The sequence below is a fragment of the Propithecus coquereli genome, unplaced genomic scaffold (assembly GCF_000956105.1).
Source record: "Propithecus coquereli isolate 6110/MARCELLA unplaced genomic scaffold, Pcoq_1.0 Scaffold438, whole genome shotgun sequence".
Lineage (NCBI taxonomy): Eukaryota > Metazoa > Chordata > Mammalia > Primates > Indriidae > Propithecus > Propithecus coquereli.
Genome location: NW_012150152.1, coordinates 281,404 through 299,572, shown reverse-complemented (window position 1 = coordinate 299,572; position 18,169 = coordinate 281,404). Strand labels below are relative to the sequence as shown.

The 18,169-nt window shown below is 47.5% G+C and overlaps 1 protein-coding gene across 5 annotated transcripts in view; it reads left to right on the top strand.

Annotated features, from left to right (window-relative positions):
* The window catches only part of GATAD2A (GATA zinc finger domain containing 2A), a 101,363-nt gene that overhangs the window by 6,501 nt on the left and 76,693 nt on the right, over positions 1 to 18,169 (top strand). For 2 of the 5 annotated variants that reach the window (XM_012654137.1, XM_012654131.1), the window contains exon 1: positions 7,613 to 7,657. The exons of 2 other annotated variants lie outside the window; for them this stretch is intronic. The gene's annotated coding sequence lies outside the window, so the exon portion shown is untranslated. Of the gene's footprint in view, positions 1 to 7,612; positions 7,658 to 18,169 lie in introns of those variants that run through there. One more of the 5 variants, XM_012654135.1, reaches the window with a different exon arrangement.

The following is an 18,169-nucleotide window of genomic DNA, read 5'->3' as shown; positions in this document are numbered from 1 at the left end:
AGTGCTAGGATTACAGGTGTGAGGCACTGTGCCTGGCCCAGTTTTGCTTTTCTTGAAGTCAGTAGTGGTTTGTGTTTTTGGAATCCTGTGGCATTTCTTCATGGCAGTGCATATTACAAAAAGAGATAAACGTCTGTAAAAGCCCTTTCCGTCAAATGGGGGCTGCTTGGCTATTGTTGGTGGCATAGGAAAAGTGAGATTTCCAATAGATGACTGCTTTGTGAGGTATTGGTAGGTTCTTGGTGCACGGAGTTCCCTTTGCTCTAGGATTTCCTCTTGTGCTGGAACTGTGAAGGCTCTGTTTTAACTTTCTTATGTTGGGGCAAGGCTAGAAGTCTTAGATTTGATGTTAGTCCACATAGGTCAATTAATTATTTGACAGGTGGTTTTCTTAAGTAAGTGTATTTGTGAGGGGTGGGGCTATAGAGCAGGGCTGGGTACTCATTTAGGGCAATACCTTTAAGGGAGACGGAAGGTGTTACAAGGAGAGTTTCTGGTAGTCTTTTTTTTTTTTTCCCCCTTCTACCCAAGTTCTGACTCCCGGGGTGGAGAGGCAGGCCCTGGCCGGAAGTGGGTGTGGACAAGTAATGCAATTGTGCATGTGACTAGCCTCCCACCTCTGGGCTCTGCTGCCCTTGGGAAGTGGGTGCTTACTCCCTCCTGACTTCCTGTTCTCCCTGAGTTTTGGGGCCCCAATTTGAGCATAGAAAGCACGTTCAAGTTCCCCCATTTTCCTTAGTAAGCCGCTTTGTCAGAGCTGGGAGCCACCGGTGGACCTGCACTTGGCATTTCAGGAGGCTCAGCTAATGTACCCACAAATTCAGCATGGCCAAAAGGATAGTTTCCTGTTGCATTATCACAGTGTTCCCCTCAGGAGCCCATCTGCACCAAGGGCTGCCCTGGAGGTGTGTATAGAACTTAAAGAAGCAGAGAGTAGATAGGTCCTTCGGCAAGAGTGTGTGCTCAAAGAATGGTTTGCAGTTATTTATGTCTTATTGCTTTGTAAAAGTACCGTAGGAGGCCCTGTGTGCAGTAGAAACTTTAGAGCCAGAAAACCTTGGGTTCGATCCCGATTCTACCACTTGCTGACCTGTGACCTCAGGAAGATCGCCTAACTTCAAGTGGTCTAATCATTTTGAGGCTCAGTTTCCTCATTTGTGGGCTGAGGATGGTAACCACACAGCAATCAACCAAGATTTTTTTGTTTTGTTTTGTTTTTTGTTTTTGAGGAGAAGGAAAGAGGAATTTATTCATTTGCTGGCAAATGAGGAGGTTGGCAGACTCCTGTCTCAAAGCACCAACACCCTCACATCCAGTTTGCTGTAGGTGCCTAGTAAAGGTAGTTGTTACAGAATTGTATTTTGGCTAACTGTCCCTCTTGAGGTTGGCACCGAAGTTTGAACAGCTATCTGTAGGAGTTAATACTCGCCAAGAGCAAACATGTCTATATTGGTCCACAGGCTGGGCATGTTCGAGGGCTGGTGATCTGGAGGTTCTAGGATTGTTTTTTTCCCCCCGGTGAGATTCCTTAGTTCATCGTAGCTTTACACTGCTGCAGCATCACCTTAGTGTCCTGAAGCATGATGGCGTAACTGGGAAAAAGGCCCCAATCTAGACTCTATGTGGCTGCACTATGTCCCAGCAAAGCCCCACCTTCAAGGGTGATGGAAATCTTCCTTTAACCTACTAAAGGTCAGGCACTTGGCTGGGCACAGGGACTCATAGGCTGCCAGGAAGAGACAGGTACATGTACCAGTAAGTGCAGCAAAGTGCTACAGTTGGATGGGGAAAGGAGGCGTGATTTGGAGGGCTCATAGGGAAGGGGTGATAGGGAAGAACTACTTGTTAGGTGTATTAGGTGGCTAGGCATTCTGGGGAGAGGAATAGCATGGGCGGGCAGGGACCTGGAGATGAAAAACAGGTGAGTTCCCTTGAACTGAGGAGGTTTTGCTGTTCTCAAAGTTAGAGTTTGAACTGAGCACCTCGGCAAGAAAAGCCCAAAGTTGCCTTCAAAGGTAGAAAGTCTTATAAAATGTGTCATAGTAGGATCCAAGATTAAACTCAGATTAAAATAATATTTAAATTATTCAATAAACATTTTCAATCAGAAACCAATGATGGCTGGTGAAATCAGGCCATCTAGACTGTCTTTGTAATGGTATTCTGTCTACGTAGAGTTTAACCTCTTTTTTTTTTTTTTTTTGAAACAGAGGCTTCCTCCCTCTGGCTAGAGTGAGTGCTGTGGCGTTAGCCTAGCTCACAGCAACCTCGACCTCCTGGGCTCAAGCGATCCTACTGCCTCAGCCTCCCGAGTAGCTGGGACTGCAGGCATGCGCCACCATGCCCAGCTAATTTTTTCTGTATATTTTTTTTAGTTGTCCAATTAATTTCTTTCTATTTTTAGCAGAGACGGGGTCTCGCTCTTGCTCAGGCTGGTCTTGAACTCCTGAGCTCAAACAATCCGCCCGCCTCGGCCTCCCAGAGTTTAACCTCTTAATGAGCTTCAAGAGAACAGATTTGGGGGCTGCTTCTGAATTTTTTTCCTTTGGGAATTGTTATCATTTAAGCTGGTCAAACATTCTTAATACATCAGAACAATTTTTAAACTTTCATTTAATTTTCAACCTGTAGGCTTTACATTTAACCTGTCAAAGTATCTCTATTGAAAGTCGACTTTTGACCTAAACTTGAAATAAATATCTTACTCTTCCCAAACCAGAAGTTGGTAAGATATAGGCCTTATTACGTGGGCATGCAAGAGGGCGTGATTGTTATCAAGCTGTGAAGGAGAAAACAAGCTAGAAAGACCCTCCACCTGTATTTTTTTTATAGTGAAATTCTGGTCATTTCACCATGAATGGAAAAGGGAGGTTGCCTTAGGGAGGTTGCCTAATAGCATACGCATCCTATTTGGAAAACATTTGGGAGGAATGTTTTTCTAAGTTGGAAGATCTGCCATTTAGCAACTGGGGAGTGGGGTGTGAACTGGATGCCAAGTTTTTAAAACATGTTTTTCTTTATTTCTAAACCAAGGATGTTTATTAGACTGATGATGTCACTAACAGTCTTTCTTTGCTAAGGCAGGTTTGAATACGCTGATCCTTAGACTCAAGACTGTCATATAGCCTTTGTTTTCTGGTGTTTTTCTGATTTTTTCTTTTAATTCTTTAATTCATACAAAACATAGTTCACTTACTAACTTTTCGAGATTTAAAATTGATCTAAGTGAGGTGGGAATTTTTTGTAAACCATATATAGACACAAAAGAGATATTCCTTGCCAACTAGTGACACATGGCAGATGAAGACAGAGTGGGAGATACACTTCCGGTTCATGACAATTCTTCTGAGCAGTTTGTGATTAACCCTTTAGGGAAGCATTTGTGCTCAGAGCCCTGTGATAGCAGGACAGTATCAGGGCCACACAGAGGCTCGCTCTGGACGGAACATGCCTCACTGCAGATGGAGCCTGAAGTCCATGTTGCATAAACACTAAGTGTAAAGAACTGTGGTGAGAGATGACATTCAAAACAAAACAAACCCATGTTGACAAAGTGGACCATTTCTAGAGAGCTGTGTTTCAGAGAGCTTTTCGGCATAAATGACAAAGATGGGGACAGTGGATACTGATCTGTCTGCAGACTCCTGATTTAGTGTGAGAATGTCATGATTTCAAAAATGATGCTTGTAGCAGCGGTAATGCATTGGGAGTATTGTATATTTCATAAAGAATCACTGTAAGAGTCTTTTTAGCTAATTTTTTGATCCCTGAAAAAAGTATCAAAAATATCAAAGTACTAAAGGAATCAAATTCATGTAGAAATTAATCTTTTCCTTTCCTTTTTCAGCCAATTGCATTGTAATCTCACTATGTGAACATGAATTTGGGGTGAAATAAGAAACTTTAAAACAATCCTCCCTTAGGGATTGTTGCTATATTGTCCCCTAAACTTAATGAAAACAGTTTTAGACATTAGAGTACTAAAAATACAAAGAACAGAAAACCATCGGGGCTTTTTTTTTCATAAGGGTAATTAAAAAAAACTTGGTGTACTTTTAAATAAACAACCTGTTTATTCTTCTTTAGAGAGCTTTTCAGAATACAAGTGGAAGCCTAGTATTGCAGTTTGATAGCAGTAATCTCAAAACTGGTTAAAGCTTACTTACATAACTAGGGCTGCTTTGTTTATGAATGTAAATGAGTAGTTGACTGTTCATTCTGTGTTTTGAGAGGGAAAAGCATTTAGAATGTTTAAAGGATAATGAATTCATCCTTTTTCAGCCTTTTCTTCCCCAGAGCCCCCAAACTCCAGGTATTTTGGTGTGGCTGGCTGGCCTTTGTTCTGGATGCCTGGGACACTCACCCTAACTCATCCGTTAAGATCTGGCACAAATGTCACATCCACAAAGATTTCCCAGACCCCTTTCCATGGAGGGGAACAGCTCCTTTCTCTGTGATTCCCCAGTCTTTCTTATGAATGCATTTTCTGCATTGTACTCATTCTGTGTCTTTCTGTGCCACCAGCCTGTCAGCTTCTGGAGTGTGTGCCTGCAGGCTCCTTGGCCTGCAAAACCCTTGGAACGAGTGCTCTCTTACTTAGTTCTTGTCAATCAGTGTTTATCACATAAGTCATCTTTCTGTCCCCCAGAAACTTTAAAGAAATTTTCTGATTGAAAAAAAGTACAGTGCCTTGAACATTCAATAGGTGATGCTACTTCTTTTCAGTTTCATACTACTGTGGAGCTTTGGCCAATTTCTGTTATAAAAGCAGACATGAACACAGAATTTGGCTCAAATTTCTTTTCTTCAGTCCCTTAGTTGTGTAGGAACAGGCTCAGATGGTGTTTAGAAGTTTATCTAATGGTACATTTGATAAATGATTAGACTATTTTTGCAGTGGTTAAGATCGAAGGAGGCCTGGCTGTTATTAGTAGGGATTTGGTCTATCAAAGATATGAAGTTTAAAACAAATTTGGAATGAAATTTTGTTTAACTAAATAACAGAAGTGTTTTTAAAGTACAATATTAAAACATTTTTCCCTTATTTTTATTTTTTGTCGGGACAGCTTATCTGTCTGATAAAGTACAATGTTGACAACTGGTATCCCTACGTATTAGTTGACTATCTTGTTCTCAGAGCAAAGAGAAAATTTTGAGAGAAACATGGTTCTAATCCTAGTTGTCTCTCAGTTAGAGTTTCCTCAGCTTTAGAATGGCATCTGAAGGTGATTGCATCATATTTCATAATCACTCGGCTAAACTATTTGCTGTTTAGTCTAGCACTAGGCACTGAGGCAGCAAGGTCTTTCACCCAAGCAGCCTCAGCTTTCACCCAACCTGAGCATTGGGAGACCCTAAGTAGGTCTGGATTCACTGTCACTTTATCAATCTACACACCTGAACTTTTCCTCCTGTCACAGAAATAAACCCTGTAGCTAATTCTTCAACCATTCCCCCCCACCCCCACTGCCCCTACTTTCCAGCTGGAGAAGTGGGCACTGCCCTTTGGAGCAGCCCACCTGTCACCAGTGCACACCTCAGTCCACAGGGGTGTGTCATTAATATGTTGCAGCTGATGCCTCCCTCTTTAAAACTGGGTGGTTGTCACCTTGGTGACTCACACAGGGCTTGCCCAGCTCAGACTCTGGAATCCCTACATCTATCTCAAGTCTAAGGTCTCCCACTTGACCACACTTTGCTCTGTTTGTAGTTAATTAAGCTGACATTAATCAAGACCCAGATGAGGAGCAGTGAGGTAATATTGTGCTTGTATTGCTTTAATATACATCATCTGATTAATCATGGTAGCATAAAGCAGTTCTCAGAATATATAGCTGCTGAATTAGAGTGAAAAACCTGGATATTTGCCCTAACTTATCCTTGCATATGGGATCAGGGAGATTTCTGAATTCCTTTACCAAGTCACTTGTTTAAGACTAAAACTGTTTTTATTTGGTTGGTGTTTGAATTTGAACGTTTGAATTTCTTTGTAGCAAAGCCAAGCAATTGCTGAGAAAACTGGGTCAGGGAAGGTGTTTGGGGGTCAACAATTTGTATTTTGTTTCATTTTTAGGTAGAGGAATGCTTCTCTTTTGGCCCAAGGGAGGTTGTGGCAGATGTTGCATTAAGCAGTTGGAGGATTTTGGGGTTGGGGGTTGGGGAGTAGAATCAACGACAAAAAGTTGCCAATCATATGTGGGACTCAAATCGGAGCTTTGGGGAACTATCTGATTGGGGCATATAGCAGAAAAACAATTTTGTAAAACTTTTTCTACATGAAGGTTTTTCAAGTTTGGAGTTAAGACCCAATCTTGAGTGGGAATTACATTGATTCTTTTTTCAAATGAAATAGAATAGAAAATACCAGAATACATTGCAAGTGGTAAAGTTACGTTTGGTGCAACTTTTGTTTCAGTTGTGTATATATGTATTGGGGTGTGTTATAAAAAATTATAAGTCACCATTCTTACTTCAGGAGTCTAGGTGTCTCATCATGAATTATTCATTTTAAAAAAACATGAAAAGAGGCTGTTTCGGTTATTCTTCAGAACCTGACCTTGATATTGAGAGCCTTCTTGTGATATTAGATTTTCCATGAACTTTATATTTTCCCTATTGAAATTGTATTTTGCTTTATGTAGTTTAACATCTCCAGAGCCCATCCTCTTTCAGGTTTTCACACTGTTTCCTTCGTGTCACTGGAGAGAGAAGGGTGAAGGTTTGCTTTCTTGGGTTGTTTCACCTTCTCCCAGAGGCACTAGGGCAGATTGGGAGGTAACTGGAGAGGGAGAGCAGTCGTCCCCAAGTGTCTTGAGGTGGGTGGGTCTGGAGCTTTCTTTGTATAACTCTGTTCCCTGCGCTGGAGAAGTGATCATTCAGCCGATCCACACTCCGCCCTCGCCACAAAGACACCGGGCCTAAGTTCCCCAGAGGGGAACTTCCGCGTGACGACCCCGTGGAGGTGCCATCCTAACCCCCGTTTCAAAGGCAGCTCAGAGTTGCTTGAGGTCGCCCAGCTCAGCTGGATCGAGGTCAGCAGTGAGCGCGTCGCGTGAGTCAGCCTTGGGCGCGGCCCGCCCGGCTGTGCCGCCGGTGAGCTGGCGACCCTCGGCCTGCGGAGGGCGCTGGGACTCGGCGGGGGGCAGCCAGCCGGAGCCCGCGTGGGAAACCTACGCGCCAAGCGAGGTGTCGCGTGGGAGCGCAGCGGGTAGGGGCGGTGCTTCCGGGGCAGGACCGGCCGCCCCGCCCCCTCAGCCTTCGAGACCCGCCCACGAGCTCCTCCCCTCCCTATCAGGCCCCGCCCCTCGGCTGCCGGCCCCGCCCAGCCGGGCGCGGGCGGGCGGCGTCGCCTTTAAGAGCTCCCCGGTGTTTTGGGGGCCGCGGGCCGGGCGCGCTGACCTGGTGCGCATGTCCCGGGCGGTGACGCCGGCGCCGGGCTCCATGTGTGCGGCCGAGGGGCGCATTATCTGGCCGGCGGCGCGGGCGGGCGGGCGGACCGGCGGAGCGAGCGCCGCGGGCCCGGGCGGCCCCACAGGCGGAGCGAGCGCGCGCAGCCCGGCGCCCCCGGCCCCTCCGCCGCCCGACTCCTCGGGCGACCCTGGCCCCGCAGCCCCGCGAACCCGCGCGCTGCCCTAGGGCCCGGCCGACCCGTGGCCGGGTAAGTTCCGGACCAAAGTTGGCTGGGGGCGGGGGCCGGGGACGCGCGGTGCAGACTGGAGCGGCGGGGGCGGCGCGGGCCGAGCAGGGTCGGGGGAACGGGGGGCTGTGAGGGACCCCCGCGTGAGCGTGGAAAAGTGAGAGCGAGCGAGTTCTACTCCTCGTGTTCTGGGAGCGTCTTCTTGCGCTGCCCTGGAAAGTTCCTTGCTCCGACGTTGCTCGGGCACGTGGGGGACGGGCGGGGCGGGGGTCCCGGAAAGTCGCGGCGTCGCCCCGCTTCCTCCTGCGCTTCCTGCGGGGCCGGGGGAGGGGCCGGGCCGCCAGGCGCGGCTCCTAAGCGGTCGGGACTGGTGGGGGCGGCACGTGGGCGCGCTGGGCTGGGGTCCCGCGCAGGGGGTGGGGGTCCCGCGCGGGCTGGGCTGCGGCGCTGAACCCCGCGGCGGCGGCGGCTCCCGTGTCAGAATAAGAGTCCCCGCGTGCCCACGCCTGCAGGGCCGGCCCTCCCTCCGCCCTCCCTCGGCTCGCGCCCTTCCTGCCTGACCCCCGGGAGCCGCGGGACCCTTCCCCCTCTCTGGTCTCCAGCCTTTCCCAGAGCCCTACACTTGAAATTTGCCTCCCCATCTAGGCGGTGGCTCCATTGATTTCTTTTTTCCCACCTGGAATGGGTCCGCATCAGTGACTAAACAGCAGCAGCTGGCCTTTTAAAGGGATTATTGCCAAGAATCGGAATTGATCACTTCAACTAGGAAAGGCTTATGAGCAGGGCCCTGGCTGAGAGCTTGACGGGCACTTGGTGTGTGTGCACGCTGGGACCCAAAATTGAATGGGGACCCCTCCTTTAGGAACAAAATGACAACACTTGGGTGCGTGTTTTTGCCTTGCCCTGAGAATTTTGTAGAGACCGCTTAATTTTGTGTATGTTACCTAAGGTTTGTAGGTGTGTAGTTCATCTTTATCTTAAGAGCTTTGAATTCTTCAGGTCAAAGTCTGAGTGAGTCATTTGAACCTTTAAGTTTCTCTCTTCCTTACCGATTTACTTCTTTCAGTTTTCTTGGGAGTACGGTGCTGGTTACATCTCTGGTTCTGTGTGCCCACTCACACAGTGACACCTCCTGGCTGTGGCAGCACAGAGAAATGGAGAGACAGCTCTCTGTGCCGTTGCCTCAGTCTTGGACTTACTCATCCTGTTGACTTACTTTTTCTTCTGGTGGTAGTTACAAGTTTTCTGTTAAGCTAGATTACACGAAATAGTGTTTGCTGGCACCAGTTTGTTAATATATTCTAAAATCAGTAGCTTGTCAGACCTGACTGCAGGCTGTGGAGGAGGGCTAATAGCTCATACTAGCTCCCAGATTTGAGTGCCTACTATGTGCAAAGCTCTGTGCACAGGCATATTCAGTGCACATAAAGATCCCACGGGGAGTTGGGGAGTATAATCACCACTTCACAGGTAAGGAAATTGGGCCTCCTGGAGGCCAGTCTGCTTGCCCAAGGCTGCTTAGTGGAGAGGCAGAGCCCGGCACCCAGTGCTTGGTGCTCCAGAGCTTGGAGCTCCACAATGCTGCTGTTTGCAAGGCAAAAGAGTGAGCATGTTTCTGGAGCTTCTAAAACACGAGGAGGTTTTCCTGGCTAGGCTCTAGTGCACCTCTCCTTGGGCGTGGGGAATAATCTGGTGACTTGGGGACACCATTCTGGCCCTGCTTTGTCCTGGGAGAGCAAAGTTACCAGCTGGCCTTTAAGGAGCCAAGCCACGGAGTTGCCTCTTTGCGTTTGCCTTCCTCAGCCTTGGACTCAGCAAAGTTTCCTAGAATTTTGAGAGGGACTTTCTAGGCCCTTGCTCTTCACTTACTCCCTCACCCCCTTCATCTTTAATTTCTTGTTTGTCTCCTAAAATTCTAAAGCTGATTTTTATCAGGGTTGCCTTTCATCTTGGAAGTTGTATAGAACAGCGATCCCCAACCTTTTTGGCACTAGGGACTAGTTTATGGAAGACAATTTTTCCACAGGGGGTGTGGTGCGGGGGGTGTAGGCAGAGCTCAGGCGCTGATGCGAGCACTGGGGAGCAGCAACTGTAGTGGCTGTAAATACACATGAAGCTTTGCCCACTGCTCACCTGCTGTGTGGCCTGGTTCCTAAGTTTCATGGAAGACAATTTTTCCATGGGGCGGGGGGCAGGGGGTGGAGGGATGTTGGAGCTGAGGCCGTGATGTGCAGCTTGGTTTCTAACAGGCTACAGATGGCACTGGGCGGCCCAGGGGTTGAGGACCGCAGGTGTAGAGAATGGGAGGGCGTCTGTATTAGTGATTTGGATGCATGCATGCGTTGTTATTTCCACTCAGATGACATCATTTTTTTAAATGTCAAGTCATCTGTATTAATGCAGTATCATTTGGCAGATCCCACGATCTTATATTTTGATAGTGAGGGAAAAATAATGCTACTCTCAGGAAAAAATCCTGGAAGGATTTGTATCAAAATGTCAATAAAAATCTCTGGATTAGGATTAGCAGCAGATTTTTTTTTTTTTTTAACTTTTTAGTATATCTGTATTTTGTGGGTTTTCTTTAAATGAGAAGCATTTTTTGAGTAATGCAACATTTTAAAGACTCTAATTTTCAACTCTCCAGTAGCTCCTCTGACTTGTTTTGTATCATTTATTTTGTGAATTTCTGGCATTGCATTTAGTGATTTCTGGATTGATTTATTCAATGAATATCAGAGTGCATACCGTGCCTCCAGCACTGTGCTGGGAATCCTGCTCAGTGAAGTTTACAGTGAGATTAGTGGACCAGGAATCATAATTAATCTCATAAACATGGGGAAACTTTACAGGGGCAAGGAGAGAAGGACACTGATCTGGTGAGTCCAAAAGGGGCCTTTCTTCTACAGGGGTCAGAGGATGAGTAGGGGTTAAGTAGGTAAAGAGAAAAAGGGAAAGAGTTTCTGGAAGAGAGTGCTTGGACTGAAAGAACATTGTTGTGGTTGGAACAGAGAGGGTCACAGGGCACTAGACACTAGATGGGCAGGTGGCTGGGTACCGAAGGGCTGAGGTGGGGTTTGGGATTTTACCCCCAGGGCAGTGGGACCCCAGTGAAAGGGATAAGGCAGGGGCTGGTGCAGTGAGGAGCACAGCCAGGACCTCTTTGGTCTTAGCAGATGACTGAAGGATGCTTCAAGGATGGGACTACTGAAGCAGTCAAGTCGTTCTTGAAATGTTGGCATTTTCTCGTATTTGTTCTCTTGGGAGAAAATTAATAATGACCTGCAGAGTCTTGGATATGTCAACTCCCAAGAGAAACAAAAATGTGAGAGCCCTTACCACAGTTTAGTTAAGGACCATCAGCATGTGCTAGCATCTAACAGGCTGTACGACTCATGCTTGTCTAGAGAACTGCTTGCTTGGACTCCGGGTGTTTCTGTGCCGTCACATGGAACAGGCAGGGCTATTTTCTCTAGACCGCCCCCCCCCCCCATAATTGAGTTAATTTATGCTCGTTGTAGAAAGCTAGGAAGATTATGAAATAGGCCAGTGGGTGAAGTCTTCCGTGAGCAGCCGACCTGGGGTAATAGAGCATCCCTGGGATTCCCTCCCAACCCTGTGTGGTTGGGATTGTGGCAGAACCAGAAGAACGAGTTGGCAGTGTCATAGTTTGAAGTTTACAGAACTGTGCTGCCTGCTAAGTGTGGTCATTTGTTAGAATGGATGTTCTTGAGTTATCTGCGCTCTTTCAGCAGGTGACTTAGTCTGGCCTCAGATTGCTAGTCTTCCAGGTAACAGGACTTACTTTATATGCTAACTGTGCAAAGGTATGTCTTTGAATTGAATTAGGAAGGCAGTCTGTTAAGAACGTTGAGATGAAAAAGGCAGGGATCTCGAAGTGGTTGCAGCGACATGTAGTGAGACTGGTGCTCGCAGAAACAGAAGTGCTGGCTGGGGACAGATCCTGCTGGAGCTTGGATTCCCGCGGATTCCCACAAATGCGATGCAGGACTTTTTTGTCAAGAGAATGTCAGACTATGGGCTTTCTTGCCCCTCCCCCACCCCATGCTTTCCAGGCTGTATTTGTGACCTCTTTTTGTCAGATGGAAATGTAGGTTAGTCTTTTAGAAGACAAAGGAATTTACTCTAATGAAATACCTGCAGGTAGCATCAGGAAGTGATTGGGAAGCCACGAAACTCTCCAGGGTGTGGGGGAAAGGGGTCAGTGAGAATGTCTCACATTTGCACTTCCAGTGCCCTTTGCAGCTTCTCTGCCCCCACACCCACTTTCTCTCTTGATCCTCCCAAAGGCACCCCTTTCACAGGTGAGCTTGTCGGGGCACTTGCCTTTCTCTTCTGATTGCCAGTTCTAGGGTTCCTTACATGAAGGGGCTTCAGCTATCAGACATGCTATCTCTGAGGAGTGTGGAGGCCAGCATCCAAGTTAGGACGTGCTGGCAAGAGATGGGCAGCGCCTGAAAAGGGACTTCCAGCAAGTCGAGCTGGGGGTTTTGGGGAGGTTTGAAGCTGTAGGACTTGGAGGCTGCTGGGCCTCAAAGATAGCCAGGTGTTAACTGCAGCTGCAAGGAGGGCAGAGCCATTATAGGGCAAGTGGTAGTGCAGGATTGGAGAGAGAGTTCAGTTGTTTGAAAGATTTGTTGAAGAACCCTTCAGCCAGTCCTCCCACAGCCCCATCTCAGGACCTCGAGTCGCCCAGCCTGCCTTGCTGGTCAGATCTTTTAGTTTGAACCTTGAAACTTAACTCAGCCTAAATAAGGTGGTGCCTTTGAGCACATGTTAAAAATACTGCTGCATTATGGTGGAAGACTGGCTCTTCCTGTGCCAGGGAGGCCACTGCAAGTCCAGGGCTGCCAGCTGTTTGCTGAGTGAGGCCACAGGCCCAGGTCTTTGTAGTGGCGTCATGGACAACCTAGACAGTCTGGTGTGAGCCACGCCCTGCCAATTCCTAATGATGGGACCTTGCTGAACCTCCCCCTGTTTCCCATTTCTGTAAGAGGGGGTTTACTTACTACCAGGGAAGGCTGTGTTGGGAGTGAAAATAGTAAATGCAAGTGATCTGCCCCAGCACCTATAGTGCATGTACATGTCCAGTAACTTGGAGTTTAGTTGTGACTGTAATGTGCTGTTGTGACTATAATGGATGAGCCAGAGCAGAAAGGCATGAACAGTTGCCCTGCCTCCCCTATGGGGAACACCTCCGTGCTTGTGGGCAAATCGTCACTGTTGTGTGTGCCCCTTGGAGACATGCTTCAGCTTTGTGCCACAGCCCAGCCCCACTGTCCAGATGGAAGAAAGCAAGGTCCCCTATAGGGGGGTGATACTTGCCAGCGTTACCTTGCTGATTATTTTGCTAGTGGGGACTCAGCCTTTCAGATTTCAGACTTTGTATGTTTTTTCCACTAGCCTTGGGGCCTTCCTGGTGATAAGGAATGGCTGGGTTGGTTGTGCCCCATCCCAAGAGGCAGCCTCTTTCCTGGCCTAGGCTTGATGAAGCCCACATCCTGACATTCAGGGATAGCCTCTCCACCTGTGAGATGGGACGCTGTTTGCCAGGCAGATCTATCACAGGGTCCTGCCTTCAGGAACTGAGAGGGGTCCCCGTACCTCGGGCTTTATCGCTGAGTGGACTGTGGCCGGGGATGGATGGAGGTTGTTTGATGGTGCACACAGTAGCAACTGGGAGAGCCAGGGTAAATCTCATTCTCCTTCTGGACCTCTCTTCCAGACTTAACAGCTGTCTGGCCAGCTTGGGAGTTGGACAGATCTGGCTTTGTCACTGACTACAGGTAGTTCACCTCTTTTCAGCCTTGGGCCGGTCACCTGGCCCCGTGGCCTCAGCTTTCTCATCTGTTGATGGGGTCAATATCTTTGACCATCTTAGGATGGCTGTTAGAACAAGTGGGAAATTTTCACAAGTAGTTAGGGCTACTCCAGCCTCTGCTTCTCCGTTCACCTCGGAGCCAAAATCCTTCTCCCTCCAGATGACAACTGCACAACAGTACCCTGAGCATCTGACATCTCATTTATGCACGGTGAAGCAGACTGAGGAACTAGCTTTTCTTTATAACAGAACCCCCGCTGGAGGCTAACAATTTGGGGTAGTCAGAGTTCATCATAAGGCGATTCACTTAAAAAGTCTGGTGGTATCCAGAAGGGAAGTGACAAACTCTGTGGCCCTAAATCTGCATATAATGTCCACATGACATTGCCTCCAATCGTAGCTGTTCTGTGCAATTAGCCTTTGAGTGAGTGGCTGTTAAACTTATCTCAGCACATTCTTACCTTAGAGGCAGCTGCTCACCATGGTCTCGGAGGTAAGTGGGTTTCAGGCTAGTATAGTAGGTCTCAGTTTACAATGGTTTGACTTAAGATTGCTTATTGGGATGTAACCCCATTGTAAGTGGAGGAGTTTCTTTTGGTTTATGATGGGGTTATGGTTTCTCCTGAATGCAGATCATTTTCGTACCATGTGAAGTCGAAAAATTGTAAGTTGAACCGTTGTAAATTGGGGACAGGTTGCTGTATTGCCAGCATTAAATGCATTTACCTTGTGCTAATCTTTTGATCAAACCCATTGTAAGTCGAGGAGCATTCTGTATTCGTGACACTGGAGTTTGGCTTTGGTGGATTTTTCTGGTAGTGTCAACAGATTTTTAGTTTTCTTGTGTGTTTTGGGCAGGCTCTTTCTGCCAGCAAGTTCTGAAACCTGCCGCTCCACCTTTCTTCACATCCACAGGAACGTTTTTCCCACTTGCTCAATGTGACTGGAGAAAGTAGAGTGGAGAATTGAATTCTCGGTCTGAAGGCATTGATTGAATTGGTTGAGTCACTGGGGACCTGTGTTGTTCTCAGGACTTGCTTGTCATCGACTGAACACCTGAACTTCATTTTCTGTTGTTGTTTCATACAGTATCCTTGAGCTTGCAAATGATTAATGCCTGATCCCTCAATGGTGTGTTCTCCCAGAGGATTCTGTAGCCAGCTCTCTCTCTGGGATTCTCTTATACTCACCCTAACCCAGGGAAAACCTGCTAGTGTGTTTGGCATTTTCCTTAATATGCTTGTTTGATTAACTGAGCTTCCCAGTAGTTTGCATGGGGATCATCTATCTCCTGCCTCCCCTCCCTAGACCTTTGGTCAAGTTTTTAGTATTAAGTCTTTTGCTTTTGTCTCTTTTCCCATTGTATAAGCTACATTTCCTGATGCTGAAGTCTAGGAGGCCAGGGCAGGATGAGAGCCTCAGGTGTCAGTGCTAGGAGTTGCCTGGTCTGCTTTTGAAGTTTTCTTGGGCAAAGATATTATTAACTTAGTGTGGATTGAAATGTAATTGTAGCCTTACTGTCAATTTGTATTTGTTAGGCCATAGCCTTAGAGATGAGGCTATTTTTGGTAGTTGGGCAGCTGACAAATTTAGGATTCTACCTGGGATTTACTCTCTGCTCTGTTCCACTGAACCCAACGCTGGGCGCCTGGACTTGAAGATGCGCAGGGCAACCCTTGATGCTACAACCTGGGAACTGAGGCCCAAGTGGAGGAGTGGCCTGCCCGAGCTTGTTTTGCAGAAGGAACGAGTGGAGTACATAGCTCCCTGTTCCCTCCTGGAGCTTGCTTAGTCTTTCTGATCTCTGTTGTTCTTACTGATTTCTTTGTGGCTTGGTTAATTTTGTTTTGTTTTAGCTTCCTCCTCACTTTATTTATGTAGATCCATTGGCCAGTTTCCTTCCTCAGGGCTTTGTCCCTTTTTTGAATCCTGAGGTCATTGTGGGTATCTGTAGTGTGAGATGGTACAGGACGCTGGGAGGAAGAACTTAGGGCTGCCTTATAAAAAAACAAACTAGTAGTATTTCCTGTTCTGAAAATGAGTGGGTGATGGCTTTAAATTTTAAGAGTATAAAACTATTTTCCCTCATCTATTATAAATAAAGTAATTGCACTTGATTTGTAGACATCCTTCAAATGGTAATGTGGGTAACCATTTCAAAATGCAAAAAAAACAGCCCATGGAAATGGAGAGGGACAGACGAAATGTCAGGTCCTGCACCAGCTCCGATGGTCGTCTGTGCTAGTCCAAGGCAAGAGCAAGGGCCTTAACACTTTGCCGAGGAGGCTGGATGATTCTAGAACAGCACAACCTGGCTGCTGAAAATGTTAAGGGAGGTTATTTCTTGCATATCCTTTATATTTGAAGGAGTCAGTTCTGGCCGCTGGAGGGGTCTTCAAACTTGGCTAAGGGAATTGAACATGTTTTGTTTAGTTGAGAGAAGACGGATCGGGGAGTGGGTTCCAGGAGACCTTTGGGGAGCCAGAGTCTCAGTTCAGGATTGGACTGATGGCCTTTCCTGCTGCTGGCACTGTTGGGCAGGCTTACTCTTCTTCTTGGGGAGTACGGAGGGGGTTCCTCTTACTTTCTAAAGATAACATCAGGTGACCTTGGCACAAAAGGCAGCAAAAGTGGACAGGTCACCTGGGGAAGGAGTTCAGCATTGAGTGAGCAGCTCAGAGACTTGCACCCACCTTCTGTGAAGTTTAAGATGCTGGGAGCTTATCCACCCTGTTGCCTTGGCTTATTGCAGTAGAAAAAAGGACACTTAAATTGCTTAGAAAAATTAGGGAACTTTCATCTGTTTAAGCAGTCTTCTGAGTCTGTGAACAAGACTGGCTTTTGTTTTTTTAAACTTATTTTTAAAAGTTAATCCCATCGACATTTAAGAGCCTATGTAGGCTACTCTGGTAGGTGCCCTATGGAATGAAATGCAGTCTGGGCTTTGCATCACCACCCTGTGAAGTGCCCAGAGCAGGAGATGTGTTACTCACTGGCTGTTGGACTCTAGGCAGAGCTGCTCAGTCGGTAAGCTGGCATGAGTGCCAGGGATGCAGAGATGTCCCTGTGGCCAGGTGGCCCCAGCCCCTGGCCGGTTCCTTAGGCTGTGAATAGCCTTGTTTTACTCCAGCGTGCTGTACAAACATAATCCTTATTTACAAGCCGTGACCTGAAAAAGATGGGGCATCTGACCTGTCAGCCAAATGCACACTGTTCTGAGAAGGGAGACGGTTTTCTTGGTCTTAGGGCATCCATCGCTCCTGTGAAGAAGGCTTGAGATGCTGCACTCTGCACTAGCGGAGTGTCAGGGAGGGATGGAGTCGGCAGTTCACCCTCCTGTGCTTCAGTATTCATGGAAAGTCATACTGGGAAATAAGGTCAGAAGACACAGGTTGTTGTGGTTGTTGATGACCTCAAATAGGAGACTGTTTATACTTCATTCTAAAAGCATGGAGAGCCCTCAAAGGTTTCTGAGCAGGAGAATGTCAACTTCAGTTGGGCAGGGAAGCCGGTAGTGGGGGAAAAGGCAGGCATGAACTACTAGGGCCTTGGATTTGCCTGACGGGGAATAAAAAGCAGGGACAGGTGCCAGAGACACTACACTGTGCAAGAAGATGGGTGGGATTAACTGGATACCAGGGGCTGAGGACAATTGCTTGGTTCAACAACTGTTGGAGTCCCTTCCCTGCTCAGCAAGGCTGGGGTCCAGTCGTGGGGGAGATGGCCCATTCCTGCCCTGGGTGGGGGGCGGGGTCTTGGAGTCTCATGAGGGAGACAGGCCAGGGTGCCGTGAAGCAAACATCTAGGCACTCTGAGGGAGAGGGTGGGCAGACAGGTGAGGTGTCTGAGAGGTGGCAGCTGAGCAAGGACTGGAGGGTGATACAGGCCCCCAGATTGCAGGTCTTTGGTTTTAGAGGTGCTGAGTTGGAGGGGTGATTGGGCAGAAGTGAGGTGAGCTGGGTTCTGGAGAGGGTGATCTGGGGCAAGCTGGGTGTTTGGTGAGATACCCTGTGACCCCAAGCAGCTAATCTTTGCTGCAGTGGGCTGAGAGGATGCAGTGGATTGAGATGTGGCAGCCCTGTGTGACCATCAGGACCCAAGGGGAGTCATGAACCAAGGGTGCAAGTCTGTGACCCTGTCTGATTGGCTGACTCCAGGGGACAGGGGTAGAACTTGATCTGTCCTTGCATGCCCCCATCTCCAAACTGCAGTGCTTTGTGTTAGGTGAAAGTGTAATAAATAGTAGTTGAATGAATAAAATATCCAAGGGACGGTCTCACAAACACAGGAAAAGTTTGTTCTGCTCTGTTCTCATGAGTGAAGTAGTAATGGATGGAGGTTAGAGGGACACAGACCTTAACTTAGCCTGAGAAAGAGCTTTCTAGCAATTCGAGGGTCTGGAAAGAGGCTTGATGTGAACCCAGAGCCCTGGGAGCTGGTTGGGAACCTGCATTTTCTAGATTTTGAGGATTTTCCAGCTTGAGGTTTTGGATACTTTTCCAGAAAGACCCAGAGTTAATATGATACTTTTCTGAAACAGCCACATGAATTATTCTAACAGCTGCTACTTGGTGGTTTTAGGAAGTTTCCTTGCTTCATGCATTGCTCAAATGTTTTCAGATCATGACTCTTTTGGCAGAGTTTGGGGGCAGAAGACAGGTGGGTGTCCCACCATGACACTGGTTTTGAGG